General features: G+C 46.6%; 1 pseudogene; it reads left to right on the forward strand.

Annotated features, from left to right (window-relative positions):
- The first annotated feature begins 347 nt into the window (after nucleotides 1-347).
- LOC135538004 (F-box and WD repeat domain-containing 11-B-like) lies at nucleotides 348-8,564 on the forward strand (annotated as a pseudogene).
- Nucleotides 8,565-10,387: the final 1,823 nt, after the last annotated feature.

Here is a 10,387-nt window from a genome sequence, read left to right on the forward strand (position 1 = left end):
GGTCGCTTGTCGTCCATTGCAGGGACACGGGCGGTCGGTTCTCCATGCAGGACACGGCGCTGCTCGGTTCTCCATGCAGGACACGGGTCGTCGTGGTTCTCCATGCAGGACACGGCGGTCATGTTGTTGTCGTTTCTCCATGCAGAACACGGCGGTCATGTTGTTGTCGTTTCTCCATGCAGAACACGGCGGTCATGTTGTTGTCGTTTCTCCATGCAGAACACGGCGGTCATGTTGTTGTCGTTTCTCCATGCAGGACACGGCGGTCATGACGTCGTTTCTCCATGCAGGACACGGCGGTCATGTTGTTGTCGTTTCTCCATGCAGGACACGGAAGTCATGTTATTGTCTCTCCATACAGAACACGTCAGTCATGGAGTCCCAGAACCACGTAGACGACCTCTCCCCAAAGAGAACCACAATTCTCACCAAGGTGTGTGTAGGTGGATTATGTGTATGTCATCTATGTAATGTGTTTAGAGATTAAATCATAAAATGTATCAATCGTCCTAGAAAAGCACTTAAGTTATGACAATGTGAAATTATATTTTAGTGGGAAGGGAACTCAATGTGTGTTAGGGATGTGCATCTTTCCTATTCAAGACGATTGGATCCGTATGTAGAGACATGGTCTACTATACAGGAACGATACGTTTTAGTTTGAAATGATTCGGTTTAACTGTAGAACGATACTATTTGATGCCTTAGTATTTGTTGCGTAAACATTTTCCGTTTTTAAATTAAAATCTACTGCAGATGGAGCTCATGAGCTGAATCTGTCAGAGCTGACTTCTGTGTGTCAGTGATTTGTGTCTATGGTGTATTTGTGTATATATCTATGCAAAAGTATTTGGACACCCCTTTCAAATTAGTGGATTCAGCTGCTTCAGCGAGCTTCCTGCCATGCAATCTCCAGAGAAACACTGGCAGTAGAATGGCCTTTCTGAAGAACTGTGACATTAAACGTGGCACCGTCATAGGGTGCCACCTTTCCAACAAGTCAGTTTGTCGCATTTCTGCCCTGCTGAACTGCCCCAGTAAGTGCTGTTATTGTGAAATGGAAACGTCTCAGAGCAACAATGGCTCAGCCGAGAAGTGGTAGGCCACACAAGCTCACAACGGACCGTTGAGTGCTGAAAGCGAGTAAAAATCGCCTGTCCTCGCTTGCAACACTCACTACCGAGTTCCAAATTCCTCTGAAAGCAACATCAGCATAAGAACTGTTCGGGGAGCTTAATGAAATGTGTTTCCTGGCCAAGCAGCTGCACACAGGCCCAAGATCACCATGCGCAATGCCAAGCGTCGGCTGGAGTGGTGTAAAGCTCATGCCATTGGACTCTGGAGCAGTGGAAACACTTTCTTTGAAGTGATGAATCACTCTAAACCATCTGGCAGTCCGACGACTAATCTAGGCTTGGCAGATGCCCGGAGAACTTGCTAACTAAAGTTTGGTGGATGAGGAATAATGGCCTGAGGCTGTTTTTCATGGTTCTGGCCCCTTTAGTTCCAGTGAAGGACAATGTTAATGCTACAGAATACAAAGACATTCTAGATGATTCTGTGCCTCCAACTTTGTGGCAACAGTTTGGGATGGCCCTTTCCTGTTTCAGCATGACAATGCCCCCGTGGACGAAGCCAGGACCATACAGAAATAGTTTGTCAAGATTGTTGTGGAAGAACCTGACTGGGCCTACAAAGAACCCTGACCTCAACCCCATCGAACACCTTAGTATGAATATAAATGCCGACTGTGAGCCAGGCCTAATCGCCAAACATCAGTGTCCGACTCACTAATGCTCTTGTGGCTGAATGAAGCAAGTCCCTGAAACAATGTTCCTACAGCTAGTGGAAAGCCTTCCCTGGAAGAGTGGAGGCTGTAGCAGCAAAGGGGGACCAACTCTATATTAACGCCTATGAATTTGGAATGAGCTGTTCGATGAGCAGGTGTCAAAGTACTTTTGTCTATGGTGTATACCCCTCAAACGCAACTGACCTCAAAGCCGGTTCCACCGTGTTATTTTGTTCATTGTTCCCCCAATCAGGGACTGATTTAGACTTGGAACACCAGGTGTGTGCAATTAATTATCAGGCAGAACATAAACCAGCAGCCTCTGAACCTTGTAGGTTAAGAGTTGAATACCCTGCTGTGAACTATGTAGGCAGCTGATCAGGAGTTGGGTTGGTTTGGGGTCCGCTTACCAATGCACTTGTTTTAAACATTTGAATCGGGGAGCATGCGTATCAGGGAGTCATTACATCTCGTGTGTGCTCAGTAACCCCCTCTTGTCCTCTCCCCTGTCAGCTTAGTAATGGTCCTGTAATGACAGGCTCTCGTAAGCGGCTCCGTCAGAGGGGAACTGTGACAAGGAGAAGGAGCAGTGCATCGCCTCTGTTTGACCAGTGGTCTGAGACTGACCAGGTGGAGTTTGTAGAACACCTCATCTCCCATATGTGCCACTACCAACACGGCCACATCAACTCCTACCTCAAACCCATGCTTCAACGTGACTTCATCACAGCACTGCCAGGTAACACACACACAAACACATACACGTTAAGATTCTCCAACAAACTCATTTGAATGCTTACAACACACACCACTGACTTCTGAACTCTCACACTCATCCATACACATTCAGATCTTCTCCCACACTGAGTCACACTTGCACCTTCTCTTTCTCCCCTCTGTATTTCTCTCTAGCCCAGGGTCTGGACCACATAGCAGAGAACATCCTGTCGTTCCTGGACGCACACAGTCTCTGTGCCTGCGGAGCTGGTGTGTAAGGAGTGGCAGAGGGTGATCTCAGAGGGCATGCTCTGAAGAAACTCATAGAACGCATGGTGCGCATACAGACCCCTCTGAAAGGCCTGTCAGAGAGGCACCAGTGGTGAGCGGGCACACACTCAAACAATCTCACTTCTTTTGAATTCTGGAAATTTGAGTTCTCATTGGCTTAATGTCATGTCGTCTGTCATCTAAGGGAGAAGTATCTGTTCAAGAACCGAACGACAGAAGTCCCCGCCCAACTCCTACTACCACTCCCTCTACCCTAAGATCATCCAGGACATAGAGGTAAGACTGGAGCTCCTGTCCACAATCAAACCCTAGCCCTTTTGGTTTCACAGGGCTCTGTGTAAAGTAGTGTACTTCTAAAGGGAATGCCATTTGGAAGTGTGTTGTACCTATAGACCTTGAGAAGGCTGATTTTATCTGGTTGGAAAAGAGATCTTTTCCTCACCTTGTTGTTCTACCCATCAGTCTTCATCTCTTGTTTTTCCTCGCCACATATCCACTCATTTCTCTCCTCTCTACCTGCCCTGTTTCTGTGTAGACTATTGAGGCTAACTGGCGGTGTGGCAGACACAACCCACAGAGGATCCAGTGTCGGTCAGAGAAGAGTAAAGGAGTCCATTGCCTCCAGTACGACGACGATAAGATCATCAGTGGCCTTAGAGACAACTCCATAAAGGTGTGTGCGACTGTGCCCATCTTTTGACAGGGCAAGATGGATGAATCGGGTCATGGTATTTATTACCTTTGAAGTGAAACAGCAGCTTGTCTTTCTCCGAGAAAGACATGAATTAAAATATGAAAGGAGTAATTGTTCCACTCATCTTTCCTGGAGGGAGAAAGTGAGGGGCGTGAGGATTTGTCTTTTATTATTTTAGGGCTGGAGGGAGGGGGACTGTGTCTGACTGAGGTACCCAGGAAAGGGTTAGCCTGCCCAGCCCAGAGCTGCAGTACAAAGAGATGCCTCCACACTGCAGGGCAATGGAGCATGGTCAATACTCTGAGACCAGCTCATTCTTAATACCCTGACCCAAATCTCCTGCTCTCTGTTTCTGTCTCTCTGTGTGTAGATCTGGGACAAGCAGTCTCTGGAGTGTCTGAAGATCCTGACAGGTCATACAGGCTCTGTGCTCTGTCTGCAGTATGATGAGAGAGTCATTGTCACTGGCTCCTCCGACTCCACTGTCAGGTATGACCCAGCTGTCATCATACACGCACGCTAGGGCTTCGTCCGAATGGCACCTATTCACTTGTAGTGCACTAGTTTTGACCAGGGACCTATAGGTTTCTGGTCAAAAGTAGTTCACTACTGTATATGGAGAATACATTTGCATTTTGGGACACCTTTATGATACCTCCACACCTATCTTACTGCGATGAGGACTTCTTCACAGTCAGCTCCATGGAAATACACATCCCTACATTAGTATCGTAGAAACGTGACTAAAAGTCACGATAGCCAACCGTGTCGGTGTGCATCCGTCTCCACATAGCTCTGCGTTACCCCATTCTTTTTTAGCTTTCTCATCTGTGATCTGTCTTTAATCACTGTCCCAAATGGCAGCTTATAGGCCCATAGGGATCTGGTCTCTAAAGTAATGCACTATGTACCATTTTGGGACGTGATCACACACTGCGTCACGGTTAGTTTCCAGCTGTCACACAAGCCAGCCCTCTGAGGAGCCAAACATGGAGAGACTTCTGTTTGCACTCTGCCTGAGATTTCGCTATATGTCTGAAACCTTCCTCCTCACGTATTATAGCTTGTGTGTTACACTGCGCTATCCACCATTGTGAATGCCAGTCTCTACCACACTTAATACAGTCTGTGCAATTGTCTGTAAACACACACTGATTGTAGGCATTGCCTGAAGAGCGCTTTTTCAATTAAATCGTCAGCAGTTGCCACCTCAAGGGTAGGTCTATCTTTGACAGTGTAAAAATTGTGACGACTGAGTGATCACAAGATGGTGAGCTAACATTTTCACAATGCTCAACATGAGGCAAGACCGTGTGCCAACACATGGCAGTGCCTGCTGCATACGGACACTCAACCTTCACACACTCATTACTTCACTCTCCTCAGAGGTATCCAAGGAAAATGTGACTTCACTTCCTTAGCAGCGGCTTGACGGGCACTTGATTCCAGTGTGTGTTCTGAGTGCTTGTTTGATCCCCTCTCCCTGGCGAGCAGTGGAACTCAATAAAAACGTTCTTAATGGCTGGTCCGTGTGTGTGACGGAGACTCGCGTTGTTTTCACCAATAAGTCCTTTCCCTCTTCCCCCCTCTCCCTATCATATCCCTCTTGTCCTTGACACTCTCTCCCGCCTGTCCGCTCAGGGTGTGGGACGGAGGCCAGGTGAAGTACTGAACACTCTGATCCATCACAACGAGGCGGTGCTCCACCTGCGCTCTGCAACGGTCTGATGGGTGACGTTGTTCCAAGGACCGCTCCATCGCCGTGTGGGACATGGCCTCGCCCACCGACATCAGCCTCCGCGCGGGCCCCTCGTGGGGCACCGGCCGTCAACGTGGTCGACTTCGGCCGACAAATACATTGTGTCGGCGTCTGGAGACCGCACCCATTAAGGGGTGTGAGGGGTGTGTGGGAGAACGGTGTGATTAGACTTAATCTTGGTATATAGAATATGGGGCTTCTGTGTATGTTTTGGCACATTGAGTATTTCACGTTCATACAGTAGTGGATATTAGTTTTTCATGTTGATGTAGGGCATCATATTCGGAGTGTTTCTGTTGCCCCCTGCAGGTGTGGAGCACCAGTACGTGAGTTTGTGCGCACTCTAAACGGACACAAGCGAGGCATCGCCTGCCTGCAGTACAGAGACAGACTAGTGGTCAGCGGCTCAGACAACACCATACGGTAGGGGGAGTGTGTTTTCTAGTTTCACTAGGTTTACGGGGTGCTGGGGACTGGTGTCTGAGTAAAATGTCTGTCGGTCATGAGACATGGCTCGCACAATGTGCTTGAAGTGCTTAAATCAAGGTACTGGAGTACCTTGAAAATCAGACATTTTCTCAAGTTGTTTCTTGGAAGAACAGATAATGATTAAATATGTCGGAGTAATGTATTGGTCTTGCAAATTAATTTCCAGGCAGACAATGTAGTTTTATTTCCTCACGTGTTTTGCATTCTGGTTTCCAGGCGAGCTCATTCCACCCACACTGCCACTCAGCCAGGCAGGTACAGAACTGATTGATTAGGTGCTGCCAAACGTAACATCATAGCTAAAATGCTGGGCAAATGTAGATTCAATGCTACCTTTTGTGCGCATGGAAAAGGTCTAAGATCTTTTATTTCAGCTCATGAAACATGGGACCAACACTTTTTAAATGTTTTTATATATTTGTTCAGTGTAGTTTACCCACATTTTTACCCCATCATTGGACCCAACCAACCCACACCGTGTAAGAAATGCATCGGACTTTGGCATTACGAGCATGGGTGAGATCGGCCCTGAGAGCCACATGATCTTGTGCTGGGGGCCCTGGAGAGCCACAACGCTGTATCTTGTGCTGGCGCTCACATGCAGTTCAACATTGACAGTTTTTCCCCTTCAACCTCCCCACACAGCCCACGGAGCTTTCCCCTCACACAGCCCACGTTTTTTGCTGATCAGTTTTCCCTATTCACGGGATGCCTGCAACGTATTCTCACACAGCCCACGCTTTACCAAGCAGCAGTGTCACACAGCCCACGTGCAGTTTTCCCCTCACACAGCCCACGTGCAGTTTTCCTCACACAGCCCACGTGCAGTTTTCCTCACACAGCCCACTGCAGTTTTCCTTGCAGTTTTCCTCATACAGCCTCCATGCAGTTTTCCCTCACACAGCCCAGCTGACCGGAGACACTAAAACTGCCAGTCAGAAGCAAGGTGCTTTTTCGTAGCTATTAAATAGTAGCTTCCCAAAGGCCCAATAAACACAGTCATTAAGCTGAAATGGTTGACTAATGTGAATAGGAAATGTGTGTTCACCAGAGTCCCAAAACTCTGCTCATCACTACTATTACATCATCAATACTGACTGTATGTCATGTATGAAACAATGTATTATTGACTACAACTTTCAAGTAGTAATGAGTACAAAGTTTGTTTTGTTAAGAATGAGGTTGAAAGACCATTCTGGTGGTGACTAGAAACGTTTGCATAATATCAACTATTACAGATGGATGGTCCTTGAAAATAAATATTAGTGTGAGGAAGAAGTACTTGAATTTGACTGTATGAACCCTGATGAACTGTGTGTGTGTGCTCCAGGTTATGGGATATTGAGTGTGGAGCGTGTTTGCGGGTGTTGGAGGGTCATGAGGAACTGGTCCGCTGCATTCGCTTCGACAACAAGAGGATCGTCAGTGGTGCCTACGACGGGTGAGACACACACACAGTAAAACAGTTTACTGATTGATCGTTGTCTTCTTCCAACAAAAACACACACTGCTGTTCTGACCTTGTCTCCTCTCTCTGCAGTAAGATCAAGGTGTGGGATCTGCAAGCTGCTCTGGATCCACGAGCCCCAGCCAGCACCTTGTGCCTGCGCACACTGGTGGTGAGTTTCTGTGTGTGTGTGTGTCTCTGTGTGTGCTTGAGGTGATTGTCATGGTAATATATGCGTCTGTTTTCAGGAGCACTCGGGACGTGTGTTCCGGCTGCAGTTTGACGAGTTCCAGATCATCAGCAGTTCCCATGACGACACCATCCTCATCTGGGACTTCTTGAATGTGTCGACCAATGGCCAGTCAGAGGGCCGGTCCCCCTCACGGACCTACACCTACATCTCCAGATAGCAGGTAAAAAACACACACACTGGCTGAAACTCTGGCTTGTAGTTGCTGACCTGTCTCTGTCCTGCAGGTGGCGCCATCCACTGCAGCGAATCCTGGAGGAGCTGATATCTGATTGGCTGATGGAGTGTGTGTTGCAAAGGCGCTCAACTCGTCTTCTTCCTCATCCTTTTGTCAGGAGCCGTTTTCTGACAAGGACTCTCCCACCACACCCCTGAAACACACACACACACACACTACAACGTATGCACACACACACCTGCACGTTCATGTTCTATCACTGGCTTATGTTCCCCAATCTACAGTAACCCACCAACAGTGGACTAGACATATCTTACTCCTTACATTAGTAAATCTCTTCAGAAGTCCTACCTTAAGCTCTAGTTCTTCAGTTCCCAACCCTGCCTAGATATACACGGATGGATAGAGAATGACCTTGGCGCTGCAGAGTGGGAGAGAGAGACTCTTGAACTCAGCTCTGAGAGATGGGGTGAGTTAAGCACTCCATCTCTCCTGGTTCTTTCGCTTCTTCTGTCTGGAGTGAACACTTGTTCAGGACACACACTCAAGTGTTTGTGTGCGCGTGTGTGTGTGTGGAGACTTGGGAAATGCGGTGCAGAGACTGGGCTTGTTGCCGTGGTTGCTGAGGATACAGCGTCCTGGCAACATCTTTTTTGTTTTTTCTTTTTGACTCTTACATTCTTACTGTTTGTTTTTTATTATTTTGTAATTTTATTTGACAACATTTTGTTCTTATTAAAATCATACTAAGCATTGTATTTCTATCTCTGTCATTCACTGTTCTATTGTCACATTTCCTTTCCATCTCTCTGATCCTCTGTGCTTGTTATGAGAGAATCTGGAACTCTGGGCTCAGTTTAGCTGTAAACTGAGTTGTCTTGTCAAAAATGTGTATATTAAAATGATTTTTTTTTAAAGAAATGACATTGTGAATAAAGTACTTGGCAGTGGTGGTGCGTTGAGCCAACTAGAGTGTGTTACATCAGTGAATGTACCCAGATGTTAGTGTGTGGCCTTAATGACCATTTCAACTTCATTGCAGATATGGTGAATGTCTGCTCTTCTGAACTTTGCCAGGAGGTGGTGCTCTAACCCCAGTTTATCACTGAGCGCGTCATGGTGAAACACTAGTCATAACCATGTCGTTACTCCTCTTATCGATTACAACTGGTTTTAATACACTACCCACTGTTATGGACAGGAGAACGAACCCTGTAGGAAACGTGTCATTTTCCTTATTGACAAATGTGGTTTCTTATAGCAACAGTACTGGAGATGGGAGTACAGTTTTGATAGACATGGAACCTGCAGTGGTTGCTGGGATAATGATCTTGTTCCAGGTTGTACTGTAGTTTCAAATGCCAGAGTTCAAACTACAACCTGCAGAGCTTGGCTGTGTCCCAAATGACCCCCTGGTCAAAAGTAGTGCATTTAATTTAAGGATCCATTCGGGACACATGCCTTCTCCTATTTATGATTGGGGTAGCTGAGACTTTGGGTAGAGGTAGGGAGCATATGTACTGTAGAAACTGGCTCCATACCGGTAGCTGTTATCCTTCACCATCGAATGGGTAGATTCAACTTGTTTATTGGAAGTCTTGTGGAGAGCGAAAAGCCATGGGTTCCTGTTGTGGGATATGATGCTGTGTTTAGTAAAGCACTGAGGTAGAATTACTGGTGTCAGTCTGGGATATGATGCTGTGTTTAGTAAAGCACTGAGGTAGAATTACTGGTGTCGTCTGGGATATGATGCTGTGTTTAGTAAAGCACTGAGGTAGAATTACTGGTGTCGTCTGGGATATGATGCTGTGTTTAGTAAAGCACTGAGGTAGAATTACTGGTGTCGTCTGGGATATGATGCTGTGCTTTAGTAAAAAGCGCTGGGGTAGAGGTACTGGTGTCGTCTGGGGGACATGATGCTGTGTTTAGTAAAGCACTGAGGTAGGAATTACTGGTGTCGTCTGGGATATGATGCTGTGTTTAGTAAAGCACTGAGGTAGAATTACTGGTGTCGTCACTGGGATATGATGCTGTGTTTGGTAAAAGCACTGAGGTAGAAATTACTGGTGTCGCCTGGGATATGATGCTGTGTTTAGTAAAGCACTGAGGTAGAATTACTGGTGTCGTCTGGGATATGATGCTGTGTTTAGTAAAGCACTGAGGTAGAACCACTCGGTGTCAAAGTCTGGGATATGATGCTGTGTTTAGTAAAGCACTGAGGTAGAATTACTGGTGTGTCGTCTGGGGGATATGATGCTGTGTTTAGCAAAAGCACTGAGGTAGGAGGTACTGGTGTCGTCTGGGGATATGATGCTGTGTTTTGTAAAGCACTGAGGTAGAATTACTGGTGTCGCTCCAGGGATATGTGATGCTGTGTTTGGTAAAGCACTGAGGTAGAATTACTGAATTATGCCGTCTGGGATATGATGCTGTGTTTGACCAAAAGCACTGAAATTTAGAATTACTGGTGTCGTCTGGGATATGATGCTGTGTTTAGTAAAGCACTGAGGTAGAATTACTGGTGTCGTCTGGGATATGATGCTGTGTTTAGTAAAGCACTGAGGTAGAATTACTGGGTGTCCGTCTGGGATATGATGCTGTGTTTAGTAGCACTGATGCAGAATTACTGGTGTCGTTCAGATATGATGTGTTTAGTAAAGCACTGAGGTAGAATTACACCAGGTGAGTCGTCTGGGATATGAATGCTGTGTTTGCGTAAAGCACTGAGGTAGAATTACATTGGTGTCGTGCTGGGATATGATGCTGTGTTTAG

Source organism: Oncorhynchus masou, unplaced genomic scaffold (assembly GCF_036934945.1).
Source record: "Oncorhynchus masou masou isolate Uvic2021 unplaced genomic scaffold, UVic_Omas_1.1 unplaced_scaffold_8862, whole genome shotgun sequence".
Classification (NCBI taxonomy): Eukaryota; Metazoa; Chordata; class Actinopteri; order Salmoniformes; family Salmonidae; genus Oncorhynchus; species Oncorhynchus masou.